The sequence below is a fragment of the Takifugu flavidus genome, chromosome 22 (assembly GCF_003711565.1).
Source record: "Takifugu flavidus isolate HTHZ2018 chromosome 22, ASM371156v2, whole genome shotgun sequence".
NCBI classification, from domain to species: Eukaryota; Metazoa; Chordata; class Actinopteri; order Tetraodontiformes; family Tetraodontidae; genus Takifugu; species Takifugu flavidus.
This window is the reverse complement of record NC_079541.1, coordinates 7,951,067-7,971,044: the sequence shown is the minus strand read 5'-3', so window position 1 is coordinate 7,971,044 and position 19,978 is coordinate 7,951,067. Positions and strand designations below refer to the sequence as shown.

The window sequence follows — 19,978 nt, the reverse complement described above, 5'->3', positions numbered from 1 at the left end:
CATATTTGATCCGTCACGACATCACATCATTATTTGGTATGAATGAACAAAACACCTGGATGAGCACACAATGAACTTTATTGGTGTCATGGACTTGAAATAGTTCCAGTGCTTCAGTCGTGCTCTTCAGAGGTTGCTATGGCTTCAGTTGTCCCACAGATGTCAGTAGGAGAGACTCACAATCAGTTCAGAACAGGAATCATGAAACAAACTTGCGTGCAGAGTTTCATGAGCCAGGCTGTACCACGGGGTTAGACAATGAATTGGTGATGATTAGAAAGTGGACCAGCCTTTTAAAGCAGGAGGCAGGTGTGAGTGATTAGCTGCAGATGAGCTCCAGGTGTGTTGATCGCCCAACAGGAGAGAACCTGGGAGCAGCCCTGCCCAGGCTGGAGGTAAACAGACAAGGGAAACACAGACAACAAACAGAAGGAGAGGGAGAGAGGGAAACACTCGGGAACTCCTAACTTTCCACCAATGGGAGCCTCGAGGCGAACCACCCGGTGCGTCCGGATTGTCCCGATGGAAATGGTGACGAGTTCAGGATCCAGGATGGACAAGCGGAAAACCAATAAAGGCAAAGTATATTGTTACAGCAGTTGGAAACGTTGTATGTTACAACCAGTTGGAAACGTTATATTGTTACACCAGTTGGAAACGTTATATTATTACACCAGTTGGAAACGTTATATTTTTACACCAGTTGGAAACGTGATATTATTACAGCAGTTGGAAACCTTCTAATCCACCAGAATGTCAACAGCACATCGAGGAGTCAGCAAGGTAACACGCTTCAATCAGGATTCACTCAAACACCACCCTGGCTTGTTCCCAATTATTTGATTACGTCACTGACTGTTGATTATAACAGTAGTTGTATTTGTGTTTTAATTTAAACTGACACTCAGTGACATTTTGAAAGCAATAGCATACGTGTCCGTTGCTAAAATATATTTAATTTACTTAATACTTAGCATCTCCACAAGAATCATCTCAAAATATAAGTCAATCAAATCCAAACATGCATTGGAGCATCTCCCTTTACATCCCATTGAATTCAGGGGATTGAAAACAAGAGTGCATTTGTTGTAAATTGTCATTGTGCTTCTTCACTCAGTTGTTTTCCAGAGCTCTGGATGGTGTGAGGAAATCGAGAGGACAGAGCTGGAAGAATGAAGACAGGCTGAGCCCCATGTCCAAGAAGGAGCCGGAGCATTGGAAGCAGCAGGAGCGGGAGGAGAACCGTTCAAACACTCAAAGGACAACAATCAAAATTGTTTCAAGAAGACAAGAGGAGATGAGAGAAGAGCTGGCAGCAAGAGTTCAGGCACCTGAAGGAACGTCTGGTAGGAAAAGATCAGCAGATCTGCAGGGTCGAGCCTGAAAGGAAAAGGCTTGCTGAGGCTCACGTGGACACTTTGGCCCTGCTGAGCAGCACGCAGGCTGGGCTAAAGCAGGAAGAACAAAGATGTGCCAGGCTTGAAGAACAATGCTGCAAGAAGCTGGCTGATCAGGAGCAGAGACACCAGATAGAGATCAAGAATCAAGAGGAGGGATTCCAGAGGGAGGTCTGTTAAAACTTCACCAAGACCAAACAGATGGCGTCAGACCTCCCACTGTGTGAAGTGATCTGGACTGAGACCCAGAGGAAGCTGGAGGAGATGCTCTGGAACCATGAAGAGATCTCAGGGGAAAAGGAGACCTCCAACAGGAAGGAGATCCAACTCCTGACCGAGAGAATCGTCCAGCTGCAGGTGAGCTGCCTCCACCTCCTTCTGTGGTTCTGACTTCTGACAGATGTCACATTCTTGAATCTGATCAATGATCTTTGTCTTTGCAGCAACTCCTCAGTGAAAAGGAACAAAAGAAGAAACAAAAGACGAAGTTCAATCTAATGAAGTTCTTCTTTAAAAGATAAATGGACTAAATTATTCTGATCCTGAGCTCCAACCTGGACATTCTATTATATCTACATTATTGTGCTAAAAAACACTCGTTTGCTTTAAAAATGGTGGATAAAGGTTGTTATTTTTCACATCACAAAACATACAGACTTCTGACAGATGTCAATCAAAATTGTTTCAAGAAGAAAAGAGGAGAAGAGTGGAGAGCTGGCAGCAAGAGCTCAGGCACCTGAAGGAACCTCTGGTAGGAAAAGATCAGCAGATCTGCAGGGTCGAGCCTGAAGGAAAAGGCTTGCTGAGGCTCACGTGGACACCTTGGCCCTGCTGAGCAGCACGCAGGCTGGGCTAAAGCAGGAAGAACAAAGATGTGCCAGGCTTGAAGAACAACTCTAGTCCTAAACATAAATCCCTATATACTAAAACTATCTACTTGTGTTAGTGAAACAGCATAACATAACAGAATAACAGAACAGAAGCTGCTAAAGTGATCTACATTTTAAACATAAAAGTAAGAACAGGAAGAGCAATGGAGAAGATACAGAAGCAGAACAAAGAGCTGCGGAGGTCAGTGACGGAGCTTCAACATGAAGTCAGGCAGCTAAAAGAACAGCTGGCTGAGAAGGACGAGCAGTTGAGCCGGACCATCACAAGGCGCCAGATAAGAACAGTGGCTCATGTGGACGCCCTGACCCAGCTGAACCAGGCAAGGGCTGATCTCACAGTGAGCCAAGAGAAGTGCTCTGATCTGGAGGAGAAGTTGCAGAAAGGACCCAACGACAGCCACCAGAGTCCGGAGCACGGAGACCACGTCAGAGGACAACAGACTGAGACAGTGGAGACGAGTAACATAGAGCTCTCCAAGAAGAAGAGGCTCTGAAACTGCAATTCTTAGAAAAAGAGCAGCAGATGGAGGCGTGGATGAGGCCGAGGCTCATTAGCATGCAGGAAGAATTCCAGAAGAAGCTCTTGGAGGAGAGAGAGAAGGACCAGCGTGAGATGAGTGAGAGAGAGGAGAGACTGAGACAGCAGCTTGAGAGAGGGATGAGGGAAGAGAGGGACGACTGCTTGAAGAAGCAGCTGTCCACGTTGATCGAGTCCTGGCAGACCGAAGCTCAGCAGTGGAAAAAACACCAGTCAGAGCTGCAGGAGAAACTCCAGGAACAAGAGAGCCTGCGCAAACAGCAAGAGGAGGAGAGAAAGCAGGAAACTGAGCGCTTCCAAGAGCAACTCCAGCAGCTTTGGGTAAGCAGCCACAGATTGTCCCGTCACTCCTGGTTTTGGAGGTTTAAAAGTGTGGATGTGAAAACTAAAACCAATTCCTCCTTTCAACAGAACTACATTGAAAAGAAGGAGAAGAAGAAGAGGAACGGGGTCTGGAGCAGGATTCTAAAATTTTGCTGAGGCTCACGCGGACACCTTGGCCCTGCTGAGCAGCACGCAGGCTGCGCTAAAGCAGGAAGAACAAAAATGTGCCAGTCTTGAAGAACAATGCTGCAAGAAGCTGGCTGATCAGGAGCAGAGACACCAAGAATCAAGAGGAGGGATTCCAGAGGGAGGTCTGTAAAAAATTCAACCAAACCAAACAGATAATGTCAGACCTGACACAGAGTTTGGAGAAAGAAGTGATCTGGCCTGAGACCCAGAGGAACCATGAAGAGATCTCAGGGGAAAAGGAGACCTCCAACAGGAAGGAGATCCAACTCCTGACCGAGAGAATCGTCCAGCTGCAGGTGAGCTGCCTCCACCTCCTTCTTTGTTTCTGACTTCTGACAGATGTCACATTTTTTAATCTGATAAATGATCTTTGTCTTTGCAGCAACTCCTCAGTGAAAAGGAACAAAAGACTAAGTTCTTCTTTAGAAGATAAAGGGAATAAATTATACTGATCCTGAGCTCCAACCTGGACATTCTATTATTTCTACACGATTGTGCTAAAAAACACAAAATCACAAAACCAAAAGAGGAGCAAAAAAACCCCAAAAAAAACACCGAAACCCCCCAACACCCAAATACAAGATCAGCCACAATCACACAATCAGCTCGACAGCTGCCTCTTCAAAGAGTTCAGAGTCAGAACAACATTGTTGAAAACTCCATAGATACAGTAGAGATGCCTTTTAGGTCTCAAGGGGAAAATATGGCTGCCCAACCACAGGTGGCTGGGGTTTAAGGCATGGCAGTGCACATCATACCAACAATACAAAGGACAGTTGCAAAACAAACAAACAAAACAGCCATAAATGGCAGTCACCCAAATGCAATGAAAGTACACAGTTTACAACAGAAAACTACACAATCATGACAGGAGATGGAACAGGTACCAAAAAGTGAGGTAACCTGAGTCATAGATTTGATCAGGCGAGAAACTGGCCTAATGAGCCCGCCAAATCGTGGAGTACGTTGGTTATCCCTAAGTGACTCTATAGGGACAGCAGGGGAGGGGACGGGAATGCTGAGGAACACTGACATCAGGAAATCCACCTTCAGCATCACATTCCGACACAGGCGGGGGCAGTTGCTGGGCCCACGCTGATGTGCATTCAGAGATACTGGAAGAAGTGCCGGACCCAGCCAAAGAGGGGCCCATCTTAGCTTCATGCAGATCAGGTCCAGAAGCAACACCAGCCAGAGAGTCCACAGGTTCAGCTGCACCATCCAAAGCCACATCCAGTGGTAAGAAGTCCACCTCAAGGAGGAGGTTGCGGTGTACCACACGCTCATTCCCATCCGTATCTCTGATTCGGTAGATGTGCAGGGCAGGTTTTGAGGCCACCACCGTGTAGACAACCGGCTCCCATTTGTCAGCAAGCTTCCGTTTTTCCCCGGCACCTTTATTCGCCACAACTACCTGATCCCCAACAGACAGAGGCAGGCCTTTTGCTCTCTTGTTATACTGATGTGACTGATGTTTCTGCTCCTTGGTGCTACTACGCTGAGCTTGGAGCATGGCCCAGATCAGGTCATCCACCAGAGTCTTGACGTAAGTGGCACAGACACAAACAGTGTCGTCCTGGAGAACAGTCTTCAACATGAGGTCAACTGGCAGCCTGGGGACCCTCCCAAACATTAAATAGAATGTTGCAAACCCTGTGGTTTCATGGACAGTACAGTTATATGCAAATGTCAGCTACACTCATAGCGTGTTGAGAATGAACGACCGCCCTTCTGACCCTACCAACGTGACTGTCTAAGCGACTCTGCACCTCAGCCACAGTCCAATCTTCAAGAGGCTTGAGTTGGAATGACAAGGCAAGGGTGGGATCAGGACAATGAGAAATGAACATCGTGACAACTTGCACACTCGGGTCTTCCACCTGTCTGCCTCGCCTGCGAAGGCACTCATCAGCTGCATCAAAGGACTTGTTTAGGTGATCCAATAATCCATAGCATCCTCACCCACTCTTGGCACTGTGTTGTAGAAGTCCCTCATTGGCAGGTTGGAACACGGCAGCTCGCCGAAATTGCGCTTCAATCAACTCATCACCACACAAGTCTTGGCGGCAGCGTCGTGACATTTTTACCACATCCCTGGCTTTGCCACTTAGTCTAGACAGTAAAAGGTTAAACTTTCCATCAGGTGTGTCATAGCTCTGCTGGGACAGATAGCATCTCATCATGTCCACCCATTCTTGAACAGACAACACATCTGTCGAGTCAGACTGGACAACCACCTTCAGCTGGGATGTATCAACATGGCTGGAAGGCTGGCTATGTGTGGGATGTAACTGGGCGGGTGTAGGCTGGTGCATAGCATGGAGGTTAGCAGCAATATTCTCACCAATTTGTTGTGCTAAACCTGTAATCATAGTGCTAGGAGCCTCTGTTGTAATGACTTGAGTAGGTGGAGACTGGACATCAACAGGAGTTGAGCTAGCAGCAGGGACTAACGGTGGGTTCATGTTTAACTGGTCACCAGTACAGTCAAAGTTACAGGGGGCGACTGGCCTCAACCCCCCAAATGTAAAACATGACTGACCCCTCCCCAAACTAAAAGTGCCACCACGGCCCATCTAATGTAGCTCAGACATCATACAGGACACAAATGGGGGGTTTATATCACCAAAAGGAACAGTGTGAAAATAAATAACTGGATGAAAATGCTAAGGCACACCCAATTACTTTGCCATAAGCCCCAAAATGGATAACATGAACATACGTGTAATCAGTGTAATAATCAGAAGAAGAAAAAAAAGGAAAGAAAGATGCCCCTCTGACGATCCAAAACAGTAGTTTACTCCATACGGACCGACCAGGGCACAGCGGCGCAGCCTCACGGAGAATCCCGCGACGGTACCCAGCGAGAGCAGCCGGAGTCCGGACGGGTCGAACGGCACCAAGTGGAACTGGTGGAACTCTGCGTTGTGTTTTAATGAGACTCTCGTGTCCAGGATTCTCTTTATTCTGGCAGCAACAAATAATAACGTTGGTCGACAGTTAACAGCCCGCTCCAGTTCCTCTCCCATGAGAGTAATGTGAAAAAAGGGCAGACAACTAGTCACATACCTGGCAGCAACAACTAATAACGTTGGTCGACAGTTAACAGCCCGCTCCAGTTCCTAAAGACAGATAAGGCGGGAAGACGAACATTAGCGCGACTCGTCATAGCGGGTAAGCTAGCGGTCAACACTGTCTAAACATCATGTTTAAGTGCTGGTATGTTTCTATTGTATTTCTAACATGAATAAACAAACTTATTAAACAATCAATCAGAATACGTAAGCGGATGAACACAGAACCAAACGTAACTAATCTGAACTGACGTAATGGAAAATGAGACACGCACCTCTCCCATGAGAGTGATGTGCCAAAGGGGGGAGGCGGAGGGATCGCCATCACTTTTATAGGGGCACCACAGAAGAAGAAATGCGGGACGGAGCTCCCAAACCCGCCACTAAAGACCGGAAATGCTGTATTTCTGACAGCTGAGCATGCAACAGACCATATTTTGTGTAATTAAATGCTTTATAACGCATTATAACACAACGGCCCTTTTACATGAACACCTACATCTTCTGCTGGATTCAAAGAGTGTTTGCATTTTTTACATTTTAAAATAAGGATGCAAATCATTTGAGCAGTCTGAAATTATTGAATTACTATATTAATAGAAAAACTCATTTTGATCCCACAATTATATTGTGAATGACTTCAGCATAAAAAAATCCCCAAAAACTAAAATCCAGTCTAGTTTTGTTGTTTTTCTCCAGTTGTATTTAATCTTTTAGTTGAATAATTATGTCAGCAATTAAGTCATCAGAAATCTACCCCCAATGTGCTGACGACACATCAACTGAAAGCACTTTCTGACTTTCTGTCTTGTTGAATCTGCCATGTCTCCAAAGATGTCCTCATCCTCTGGTGGTTTCTGCAGGTGTGGGAAGACCTCAAGTATTTATTGGCGCAGTGGGCAGTATTTTATCTTTTTCTCGTGAATCTGCTGCAAGGCCTGTCGAAAGACCTGGTTTGCTGACAACCCTCGATGGCTGGAGAAGCTGCCTAAGAACCGTTCATCATCAGAGCAGATCAAAGACAGTTTTCTGTAGAACCAGCCAATGTAACAGCAACGCTAGTGGGAATGCTAGTTTTGTTTTTCTCCAATTGTATTTAGTCTTTTAGTTGAATAATTATGTCAGCAATTAAGTCATCAGAAATCTACCCCCAATGTGCCGACGACACATCAACTGAAAGCACTTTCTGACTTTCCTGTCTTGTTGAAGCGTCTGTGGTCCCACTCAGTTGCTCTAACTTAATTTTATTACACCTATTCAACATTTAAAAAAGCTCAGTGTGTCCTATTTCTGTGGTAATTGTTTATTTTGCTGGAGATGGACTTAAAAGGATGCACTGATTGAATGGTAAAATGGCTAGCACAATGAAATATCAATGTATTTTAATTATAACAGAAAATGGCAAAAATGACAGATTGCGTAAAATTAATGAAAGCAGATACACAAGGCGGTGTGAACACCTACATCTGCTGGATTCAAAGAGTGTTTGCATTTTTTACATTTTTAAATAAGGATGCAAATCATTTGAGCAGTCTGAAATTATTGAATTACTATATTAATGGAAAAAAACTCATTTTAGGATCCCACAATTATGTTGTGAATTACTTCAGCATAAAAAATCCCCAAAAACTAAAAACCATGAGATACATAGAACATTTTTTCCAGGACAACTTCTGCATTTATGAAGCCCCGTGATTTCAGGAAACAGTCTTCTTCAGACCAGTGGCCCAAAAGGAGCCTCTGGGTTTAGGATTAGGGGAAGGGAATGGGTTTACTCTTGGTGGAACGGCCGAGGGGAGGGGTCCAGAGCCGGGCGGCAAGGCAGAGGTACCGATGAGGGGCGAGCGGCAGACGAGTCGAGGCCAGGCAGAGGAGTCGAAGCCGGGGAAGCAGATTATAGCTGGAGCCAAGGAGGCAAGTGCGTGGTCGGAGACAGGAAGCAGGCAGGTTCTGGGGAACAGGCGAGGCGGACAGGATGAAGACAGGCGGGTCTGGGATGAGCTGCAGCGGAGCTGACAGGTGAGTGGAGTTGGCCTGATGAGGTGGGAGTGGCTGACAGGTAGAGTGGAAAACTACTCAGGGCAGGAAGCAAGGAAAAGTGTTGGAGTTCACGCTTTCCAAAATTTTAGAATCCTGCTCCAGACTCCTTTCTTCTTCTTCTTCTTCTCCTTCTTTTCAATGTAGTTCTGTTGAAAGGAGGAATTGGTTTTAGTTTTCACATCCACACTTTTAAACTTCCAAAACCAGGAGTGACGGGACAAACAAATCTGCGGCTGCTTACCCAAAGCTGCTGGAGTTGCTCTTGGAAGCGCTCAGTTTCCTGCTTTCTCTCCTCCTCTTGCTGTTTGCACAGGGTCTCTTGTTCCTGGAGTTTCTCCTGCAGCTCTGACTGGTGTTTTCTGAGCTTCGGTCTGCCAGGACTCGATCAACGTGGACAGCTGCTTCTTCAAGCAGTCGTCCCTCTCTTCCCTCATCCCTCTCTCAAGCTGCTGTCTCAGCCTCTCCTCTCTCTCACTCATCTCACGCTGGTCCTTCTCTCTCTCCTCCAAGAGCTTCTGCTGGAATTCTTCCTGCATGCTAATGAGCCTAATGAGCCTCGGCCTCATCCACGCCTCCATCTGCTGCTCTTTTTCTAAGAATTGCAGTTTCAGAGCCTCTTCTTTCTTGGAGAGCTCTATGTTACTCGTCTCCACTGTCTCAGTCTTTTGTCCTCTGACGTGGTCTCCGTGCTCCGGACTCTGGTGGCTGTCGTTGGGTCCTTTCTGCAACTTCTCCTCCAGATCAGAGCACTTCTCTTGGCTCACTGTGAGATCAGCCCTGGCCTGGTTCAGCTGGGTCAGGGCGTCCACATGAGCCACTGTTCTTATCTGGCGCCTTTTGATGGTCCGGCTCAACTGCTCGTCCTTCTCAGCCAGCTGTTCTTTTAGCTGCCTGACTTCATGTTGAAGCTCCGTCACTGACCTCAGCAGCTCTTTGTTCTGCTTCTGTATCTTCTCCATTGCTCTTCCTGTTCTTACTTTTATGTTTAAAATGTAGATCACTTTAGCAGCTTCTGTTCTGTTATTCTGTTATGTTATGCTGTTTCACTAACGCAAGTAGATAGTTTTAGTATATTAGGATTTATGTTTAGGAGTAGAGCTTTAGTCTTTGATGTTGTGCCTTTTATGTCAGGCTTTGAACCAGGCGTGTCCAAACCCAGGCAGCAAGTACCCTGACCACTCCAGGTGTCACAGAGGCTGCCTGAAAAGAAAAACGGGAGCTCAATCATGAATTCAATAATCAGGTGTTTTATTTAGCAGCCCTCTCTGGCATACGGAGCATATCAATAACAACAAGCCCTAAATGTTGTTCAGGAATTTTATTTATTGGCTTCCAGTACATACTCTGCAGGTCCAACTAATCAGGACAGTAGCCTAAATGCATTGGCGGTGACAGCAATTACACATTTTAAGCCCCGCCCATCTCTACGCACTGGTCTGCCCCATACATGTAGCTGGAGCTTACCTTCTCTGTGAAAGACTGTAAAACTGCCGCTTCCCTCCCACACCACCATCACACCTTTGTGTTTGACGGTGACCGTCTCTCCACAACAGGCTGCAGCTTTTGGTGCGGGGGTGCAGGGAGAAACACACGCTCTCATCCAAAGATCTGTCCACAACCCGACTGAGCAGGAACAGTATCACCCTCTCCACAATCGACTGGACCTGGAGAGGAAAAAACACTGATTTAGGAGGACCACTACTTCCAAGCGCTGCTCAACGAGCAATGTTCACATTAGCAAGAAGGGTCGTTTTACAAAAGTACTGCCCGACTTGAAACAGAAGTCGTGCGTATGACATGCAGTCGTTGTCTTACTGTTCCGGTCCATAAATACTTGCGCAGACCCAGAACTTGCAGTGTGTAAATCGGGGCCTGAAACGAAACGCCCAAGGTTGACATATGTCGTGGACTTCAGCGCCCCCGTGTGTCCATATAGGGGTATGACACCCCCAGCGTCAGTGTACTATGATCTGTTGATTCTCCTCATCTCTCCTAATCCACTGATGTGTACAATAACTGTTGGATGAACACAACATTAACTGTTATGGTCTTAAAAAAAGGCACACTCGGACGGAACGGGAGCTTTCTGACCTGTAGTACATGTTTTCCGCAGTACTTAAGCCTTCCTAACGCTACAGTAGACGTCTTATTAAATAAAGGAAACGATGGGAATTTTGTTCTCAATCCACAATCTACACAAGCATACAGCGTTAGTTATTATTCTTTATGCCAGAAATTGGTGTTTTATTGGGAAAGAGGGTTGATAAATAGTTGTCAGCTTGCACAGGGGTAATGGAGGTAATAATGCAGCAATACCAGGGTCACAGCAAGGAAAACAAGGGTCACAGCCTGAGCGCATGCGCAGTGAGGGGCGCTGAGCGCGCCACACTGGTCAGCGTTAATTGGGAGCGCGTCAGAGCGGAGCCAGTTGTCTTCATCGCCTGAAGAGACGGCCCAGATGAAGTTCGGACGGTATTGTTTATCACAGACGAATTTTAAGCCATTTTCCTGACTGTGTCGTATTTATAGTTTGGTTAGTGGCTATTGCTTTATGTTGTTATGTTTGGTAGTTGGGTTTCTGCTTGTTAATTGGGTGGTTGCATTGCGATGGTTGTTCTGAGGATTATACCCTTTATTTAGTGTCACACGACGTTATTGTGGTCGTATTTAAGCTGTTAAGTGTGTGACAATTTCTGTCCAAGCTTTATATCGTTAATTACCACGTGAAGTGCGTGTTAATTTATGCGTGTAGATACCTGTATTTGACCACTAGATGGCAGCATAGTTATCCAAGAGACGCCAGTATTTTGAACGCTTTTGTTCTCGTTTATAGTTGAGAATTAAGTTAAGTCTGGTTAAGTATTAAGTTCAGTTTCTTTAAAAACGTCATTTTTTTGCTGCTGTTTATGCATTGGTGGTTCAGTGGTAGAATTCTCGCCTGCCACGCGGGAGGCCCGGGTTCGATTCCCGGCCAATGCAAATTGCTTTTATCTTATTCTTATGTTTTATTGAATTTGATCATATGAGAACCCTCTATACTCCTCCATGAACCATCACCTTATCGTGGTGGAGGAGTTTGCGTACCCTAATGAGCCTGAGAGCTATGCTTTCCAGGGCAGTTTGCCCCTGGTAGGGTCTCCCAAGGCAGATTGGTCCTAGGTGAAGGGTCAGACAAAGACTCAAATCAATCTTTATTTATATAGCATCTTTTACAATCAAAATTGTTTCAAGGCGCTTTCCAAAATCCCAGGACCTAACCCCAGACAAGCAACAGTGGCAAGGAAAACTCCCCTTTAACAGGAAGAAACCTTGAGCAGGACCAGGCTCATGTAGGAGGACCCTCCTGCTGATGGCCGGCTGGGTAAAGAGAGAGGAGAGGAGAGGGAGAGGGAGGAGGGAGAGGAGAGGAGAGGAGAGGGGGAGAGGGAGGAGAAGAGAAGAGAAGGAGGGGGAGGGCTAGAGGAAAGGAGAGGAGAGGGAGGGGAGAGGAGAGGGAGAAGAAGGAGGAGGGGGGAGGAGAGGAGAGGAGAGGAGAGGCTCAGAAGGAGGGGCTCTTCTCTCTTCCCTTCTCAGAGGAGGAGGGGAGGCACAAGCACAGAAACACACACAAAAATACACTATACAACGGGTCAGCGGGGCCGGAGGTCATCATGCAGCTCCGAAGGCAGCGATACCTGTAAATGAATAGAGGGGGGGGGGGGGGCAGAAAAACTACACAGGAATCAGCATATACTAGTCTGCTTGATGAGAAGAGGAGAGGAGAGGAGAGGAGAGGAGAGGAGAGGAGAGGAGAGGAGAGGAGAGGAAACCATGACCCAGTGGGGTGACAGAGGCCTGTCAGGTGATCATGTTTCTGGACCCCGGCAGCCTTGGCCTATAACAGCATAGCTAAGATGTGACCTAACGATTAGACGACCCCCTAAGTATGATAATTTGTCTGTTTATGATAGTAACTGGAACTACAGAATTAGTAGCAATAAGCTTTTTCAAAGAGGTAGGTTTTAAGTCTGATCTTAAAAGTAGAGATGGAGTCAGCCTCCCATACCTGGACAGGGAGCTGGTTCCATAGCAGAGGGGCCTGGTAGCTAAATGCTCGGCCCCCCATTCTACTCCTAGAAACTCTGGGAACCACAAGTAGACCAGCATTCTGAGAGCGGAGCGGTCTATTGGGCTGGTAAGGTATCACTAGCTCCTCCAGGTAGGATGGAGCTAGGCCTCTGAGGACCCTTTAGGTCAAAAGAAGGGTTTTAAAAATTATTCTAAATTTAACGGGCAGCCAATGAAGTGACGCCATTACAGGAGATGTGATCTCTTTTGTCAATACCTGTCAGAACTCTGGCTGCAGCATTTTGGATCAACTGGAGGCTTCTTAAAGAGTTGTTTGGACACCCTGATAATAAAGAATTACAATAGTCCAGCCTGGAAGTAACAAAAGCATGAATTAACTTTTCAGCATCATGCTGCGGTGGTTCAGAAGACCCATCATGGAACATCTAAAAGGGAAGCCGCGTACCCGGCCCGGAGGTTTACCGGGGCCCCACCCTGGAGCCAGGCCTGGGGCTGGGGCTCGATGGCGAGCGCTTGGTGGCCGGGCCTACGTCCATGAGGCCGGGCCAGGCCGAGCCCGAACCAGCTACATGGATACTCCCGTCTCCAGTGGACCCACCACCTGCAGGAGGAGCATGAAGGGTCCGGTGCAGTGTGGATTGCGCGGCGGACCAAGGTGGGGGCCTTGGCGGTCCGATCCTCGGTTATGGAAATTGGCTTTTGGAACATGGAACGTCACCTCTCTGGCGGGAAAAGAGCTGGAGCTTGTGGGGAAGGTTGAGCACTACCGACTAGATATGGTCCTAGGTGAAGGGTCAGACAAAGACTCAAATCAATCTTTATTTATATAGCATCTTTTACAATCAAAATTGTTTCAAGGCGCTTTCCAAAATCCCAGGACCTAACCCCAGACAAGCAACAGTGGCAAGGAAAAACTCCCCTTTAACAGGAAGAAACCTTGAGCAGGACCAGGCTCATGTAGGAGGACCCTCCTGCTGATGGCGGCTGGGTAAAGAGAGAGGAGGAAGAGGAGAGGAGAGGAGAGGAGAGGAGAGGAGAGGAGAGGAGAGGAGAAGGAGGGGGAGGGCTAGAGGAAAGGAGAGGAGAGGGAGGGGAGAAGGAGAGGGGGAGGGGGAGAGGAGAGGAGAGGAAAGGAGAGGAGAGGGGGAGAGGGAGGGGAGGCACAGAGCACAGAAACACACACAAAAATACACTATACAACGGGTCAGCGGGGCCGGAGGTCATCATGCAGCTCCGAAGGCAGCGATACCTGTAAATGAATAGAGGGGGGGGGGGCAGAAAAACTACACAGGAATCAGCATAACTAGTCTGCTTGATGAGAAGAGGAGAGGAGAGGAGAGGAGAGGAGAGGAGAGGAGGAGGAGAGGAAGGGAGAGGAAACCATGACCCAGTGGGGTGACAGAGGCCTCAGGTCAGGTGATCATGTTTCTGGACCCCGGCAGCCTTGGCCTATAACAGCATAGCTAAGATGTGACCTAACGATTAGACGACCCCCTAAGTATGATAATTTGTCTGTTTATGATAGTAACTGGAACTACAGAATTAGTAGCAATAAGCTTTTTCAAAGAGGTAGGTTTTAAGTCTGATCTTAAAAGTAGAGATGGAGTCAGCCTCCCATACCTGGACAGGGAGCTGGTTCCATAGCAGAGGGGCCTGGTAGCTAAATGCTCGGCCCCCCATTCTACTCCTAGAAACTCTGGGAACCACAAGTAGACCAGCATTCTGAGAGCGGAGCGGTCTATTGGGCTGGTAAGGTATCACTAGCTCCTCCAGGTAGGATGGAGCTAGGCCTCTGAGGACCCTTTAGGTCAAAAGAAGGTTTTTTAAAAATTATTCAATTTAACGGGCAGCCAATGAAGTGACGCCATTACAGGAGATGTGATCTCTTTTGTCAATACCTGTCAGAACTCTGGCTGCAGCATTTTGGATCAACTGGAGGCTTCTTAAAGAGTTGTTTGGACACCCTGATAATAAAGAATTACAATAGTCCAGCCTGGAAGTAACAAAAGCATGAATTAACTTTTCAGCATCATGCTGCGGTGGTTCAGAAGACCCATCATGGAACATCTAAAAGGGAAGCCGCGTACCCGGCCCGGAGGTTTACCGGGGCCCCACCCTGGAGCCAGGCCTGGGGCTGGGGCTCGATGGCGAGCGCTTGGTGGCCGGGCCTACGTCCATGAGGCCGGGCCAGGCCGAGCCCGAACCAGCTATGTGGATACTCCCGTCTCCAGTGGACCCACCACCTGCAGGAGGAGCATGAAGGGTCCGGTGCAGTGTGGATTGCGCGGCGGACCAAGGTGGGGGCCTTGGCGGTCCGATCCTCGGTTATGGAAATTGGCTTTTGGAACATGGAACGTCACCTCTCTGGCGGGAAAAGAGCTGGAGCTTGTGGGGAAGGTTGAGCACTACCGACTAGATATGGTCGGCCTCACCTCTACACATAATGTCGGGTTAGGAACCCAAGTCCTTGAGGGGGTTGGACACTCTTCTACGCTGGAGTTGCTCAGGGTGAGAGGCGGAGAGCGGTGGTGGGCTTTTTGCTTGCCCCCAGACTCTCTAGTTCAACGTTGGGGTTCTCGCAGTCGAGCGAAAGGGTTGCTTCCCTGCGCCTTCGGATCAGGGAACGGGTTTTGATGGTTATTTGTGCGTATGCACCAAACAATAGTTCAGAGTACCCGCCCTTTTTGGAGGATCTAGGACGGACGCTGGACAGTGTCCCAACTGGTAACTCCATCGTGCTGCTGGGAAACTTCAACGCTCACGTGGGCAACGACAGCGTGATTGGGAGGAACGGTCTGCCCGAAGCAGAGTGGTGTTCAGTTATTGGACTTCTGTGCTAGTCACAGTTTGGCCATAACTAACACAATGTTTGAACATAAGGTTGTTCATCGGTGCTCTTGGCACCATGACGGCCTGGGCCGTAGGTCAATGATTGACTTTATAGTCGTGTCAGCTGATCGGCGGCCATATGTTTTGGACACTCGGGTGAAGAGAGGAGCAGAGCTGTCAACTGGTCACTACCTGGTGTTGAGCTGGGTCAGGTGGTGGGGGGGAACCACTGCGTGGACCTGGCAGGCCCAAACGCTTGTGAGGGTCTGTTGGGAACGCTTGGTGGAGGAACCAGTCAGGCTGGTCTTCAACTCCCACCTCCGACAGAGCTTTGATCATGTTCCGAGGGCAGTAGGGGACATTGAGTCTAAATGGGCCATGTTCCGCTCTGCCATTGTCGAGGCGGCTGTCGTGAGCTGTGGCTGCAAGGCCGTTGGTGCTGGTCGTGGCGGTAATCCCTGTACCCGATGGTGACACCAGAGGTGAGGGGAGCCGTCAGGCTGAAGAAAGAGGCCTACAGGTCATGGCAGGTCTGTTGGTCTCCGAAAGCAGCTGTCCGGTACAGGTTGGCTAAGCGGGTTGCGGCCATGACTGTCGTGGAGGCAAAAACACGGACATGGAAGGAGTTCGGTGATGTTATGGAGGAAGACTTTCAGTCTGCTCCAAGAAGATTCTGGCAAACTGTCCGGTGCCTTAGGGGCGGCAGGCGGCAACTCGCCCACACCGTGTTAGGTGTGCGTGGGGAGCTCCTGACATCTCCTGGGGCAATTATCCGGCAGTAGAAGGAATACTTCCAGGAGCTCCTAAATCCTACCAACACGTATCCTCAAGGTGGAACAGAGAGACGAGTGATGACAAGGAGGTGGACCATCCAATTTCCGGAGCGGAAGTTGCCGAGGTAGTGAAACAGCTGCCTGGCGGTGGAGCTCCGGGAGGGGATGAGATCCGCCCGGGGTATCTTAAGGCTCTGGATGTTGTAGGGCTGTCCTGGTTGACACGCCTCTGCAACATTGCGTGGACATCGGGGACAGCGCCCTTGGAATGGCAGACCGGGGTGGTGGTCCCTATTTTTAAGAGTAGGGACCAGAGGGTGTGTTCCAACTATAGGGGGATCACACTCCTCAGTCTCCCTGGGAAAGTCTATGCCAGGGTGCTGGAAAAGAGGATTAGACTGATAGTCGAACCTCTGATCGAGGAGCAACAATGCGGGTTTTGCCCCAGTCGTGGAACCACGGACCAGCTCTTTACCCTTGCTGGGGTGCTTGAGGGGAGTTGGGAGTTTGCCCAACCTGTCCACATGTGCTTTGTGGACTTGGAAAAGGCTTATGACCGGGTCCCCCTCCTGTGGGGGTTGCTCCGGGAGTATGGGGTGGAAGGTCCCTTGATAAGGGCCGTCAAGTCCCTGTACCAAAGGAGCAGGAGCTTGGTCCGTATAGCTGGTTGTAAGTCGGAATCGTTCCCATTGAGGGTTGGACTCTGCCAGGGCTGCCCTTTGTCACCGGTTCTCTTCATAACCAAGAAATTCTCTTGGACAGAATTTCTAGCTGCAGCCGGGGAGTGGAGGGTGTTGAGTTCGGTGGGCGGATGACGTAGTTCTTCTGGCACCATTGAACAGGGACCTCCAACAAATGCTGGATGGTTTGCGACCAAGTGTGAAGGGATGTGGATCAGCACCTCAAAGTCAGAGTCCATGGTCCTCGCTCGGAAAAAGGTAGAGTGCCTTCTCCGGGTTGGGGAGGAGGTCCTGCCCCAGGCGGAGGAGATCAAGTATCTCGGGTTCTTGTTCACAAGTGAGGGCAGGATGGAACGTGAGATCGACAGGCGGATCGGAGCGGCGTCAGCAGTGATGTGGGCGCTTAACCGATCCCTCGTGGTGAAGAAGGAGCTGAGCCGGAAGGCAAAGCTCTCGATTTACCGGTCGATCTACGTCCCAGTCCTCACCTATGGCCATCAACGTTGGGTGATGACCGAAAGAACGAGATCGTGGATACAAGCGGCTGAAATGAGTTTCCTCCGCAGGGTGGCCAGGCTCAGCCTTAGAGATAGGGTGAGAAGCTCGCACATCCGGGAGGAGCTCGGAGTAGAACCGCTGCTTCTCCACATCAGAGTCAGATGATGTGGCTTGGGCATCTGGCTAGGATGCCTTCCGGACGCCTCCCTTTAGAGGTGTTCCGGACATGTCCCACCGGGAGGCGGCCTCGTGGCCTGCCCAGGACTAGGTGGAGAAATTACATCTCTCGCCTGGCTTGGGAGCTGCTGGGGGTCCCCCCGGAGGAGCTGATGGAAGTGGCCGGGGAGAGGGCTGTCTGGGCATCCCTCCTGAAGCTGCTGCCCCCGCGACCCGGATCCGGATAAGTGGGAGAAAACGAATGAACAAACAAGAACCCTCTACCTCATTCATTCTCGATGGTAGTGCTAAACCACTACAGATGTAATATACTTTAGGCCGCTAGTAGGCGCCTTTTCCCCAATTTCTGATTCTCTCATGAGAATGGCATTAGGAGTTCATGTTAATTTTCATGTAACACGTCTTTACCAAAGTTACTGTGCATACATAAGCTGTTATTTTCCTTTTGTTTTCGTTTCGTTTTCTCCCGCTGATCCAGATCCGGGCCGCGGGGGCAGAAAAGCTGTTATTTTATAAAGCTGTTATTTTACATTATTCTATAGTCAACTACAATCTGCCATGTCTCCAAAGATGTCCTCATCCTCTGGTGGTTTCTGCAGGTGTGGGAAGACCTCAAGTATTTATTGGCACAGTGGGCAGTATTTTATCTTTTTCTCGTGAATCTGCTGCAAGGCCTGTCGAAAGACCTGGTTTGCTGACAACCCTCGATGGCTGGAGAAGCTGCCTAAGAACTGTTCATCATCAGAGTGCATCAAAGACAGTTTTCTGTAGAACCAGCCAATGTAACAGCAGCGCTAGTGGGAATGCTAGTTTTGTTTTTCTCCAATTGTATTTAGTCTTTTACTTGAATAATTATGTCAGCAATTAAGTCATCAGAAATCTACCCCCAATGTGCCTACGACACATCAACTGAAAGCACTTTCTGACTTTCCTGTCTTGTTGAAGCGTCTGTGGTCCCACTCAGTTGCTCTAACTTAATTTTATTACACCTATTCAACATTTATAAAAAGCTCAGTGTGTCCTATTTCTGTGGTAATTGTTCATTTTGCTGGAGATGGACTTGAAAGGATGCACTGATTGAATGGTAAAATGGCTAGCACAATGAAATATCAATGTATTTTAATTATAACAGAAAATGGCAAAAATGACAGATTGCGTAAAATAAATGAAAGCAGATACACATCGGGGTGTGAACACCTACATCTGCTGGATTCAAAGAGTGTTTGCATTTTTTACATTTTTAAATAAGGATGCAAATCATTTGAGCAGTCTGAAATTATTGAATTACTATATTAATGAAAAAAAAACTCATTTTAGGATCCCACAATTATGTTGTGAATTACTTCAGTATAAAAAAATCTCCAAAAACTAAAATCCATTCAATACATAGAACATTTTTTCCAGGACAACTTCTGCATTTATGAAGCCCCGTGATTTCAGGAAACAGTCTTCTTCAGACCAGTGGCCCAAAAGGAGTCTCTGGGTTTAGGATTGGGGAAGGAATGGGTTTACTCTTGGTGGAACGGCCGAGGGGAGGGTCCAGAGCCGGGCGGCAAGGCAGAGGTACCGATGAGGGGCGAGCGGCAGACGAGTCGAGGCCAGGCAGAGGAGTCGAAGCCGGGGAAGCTGATTATAGCTGGAGCCACGGAGGCAGAGTGCGTGGTCGGAGACAGGAAGCAGGCAGGTTTCCTGGGGAACAGGCGAGGGGGCAGGATGAAGACAGGCAGGTCTGGGATGAGCTGCAGTGGAGCTGACAGGTGAGTGGAGTTGGCCTGATGAGGTGGGAGTGGCTGACAGGTAGAGTGGAAAACTACTGAGGGCAGGAGGCAAACGGGTGGAGGGAGCTGTGACCAGTTCAAAAGGAAGCAAGGAAAGGTGTTGGAGTTCACGCTTTCCAAAATTTTAGAATCCTGCTCCAGACCCCTTTCTTCTTCTTCTTCTTCTTCTCCTTCTTTACAATGTAGTTCTGTTGAAAGGAGGAATTGGTTTTAGTTTTCACATCCACACATTTAAACTTCCAAAACCAGGAGTGACGGGACAAACAAATCTGCGGCTGCTTACCCAAAGCTGCTGGAGTTGCTCTTGGAAGCGCTCAGTTTCCTGCTTCCTCTCCTCCTCTTGCTGTTTTTGCAGGGTCTCTTGTTCCTGGAGTTTCTCCTGCAGCTCTGACTGGTGTTTTCTCCACTGCTGAGCTTCGGTCTGCCAGGACTCGATCAACGTGGTCAGCTGCTTCTTCAAGCAGTCGTCCCTCTCTCCCTCATCCCCTCTCAAGCTGCTGTCTCAGCCTCTCCTCTCTCTCACTCATCTCACGCTGGTCCTTCTCTCTCTCCTCCAAGAGCTTCTTCTGGAATTCTTCCTGCATGCTAATGAGCCTCGGCCTCATCCACGCCTGCATCTGCTGCTCTTTTTCTAAGAATTGCAGTTTCAGAGCCTCTTCTTTCTTAGAGAGCTCTATGTTACTCGTCTCCACTTTCTCAGTCTGTTGTCCTCTGACGTGGTCT

At 48.4% G+C, this 19,978-nt stretch overlaps 2 long non-coding RNA genes and 1 other non-coding gene across 3 annotated transcripts; 2 read left to right on the top strand and 1 right to left on the bottom strand.

Annotated features, from left to right (window-relative positions):
- The first annotated feature begins 2,193 nt into the window (after positions 1-2,193).
- Positions 2,194-3,796, top strand: LOC130519441 (uncharacterized). Its single transcript, XR_008948317.1, has 3 exons — positions 2,194-3,146; positions 3,237-3,634; positions 3,721-3,796. It is a non-coding gene; the product is annotated as an uncharacterized LOC130519441 (long non-coding RNA).
- A 2,491-nt stretch (positions 3,797-6,287) lies between these two features.
- On the bottom strand, positions 6,288-6,848 carry LOC130519442 (uncharacterized). The gene is made up of 2 exons (XR_008948318.1): positions 6,688-6,848; positions 6,288-6,460 (listed from the first exon to the last, which is right to left on the bottom strand). It is a non-coding gene; the product is annotated as an uncharacterized LOC130519442 (long non-coding RNA).
- Positions 6,849-11,360: 4,512 nt separating this feature from the next.
- On the top strand, positions 11,361-11,431 carry trnag-gcc (transfer RNA glycine (anticodon GCC)). The gene has a single exon. It is a non-coding gene; the product is annotated as a tRNA-Gly (tRNA).
- The last annotated feature ends 8,547 nt before the right edge of the window (positions 11,432-19,978 follow it).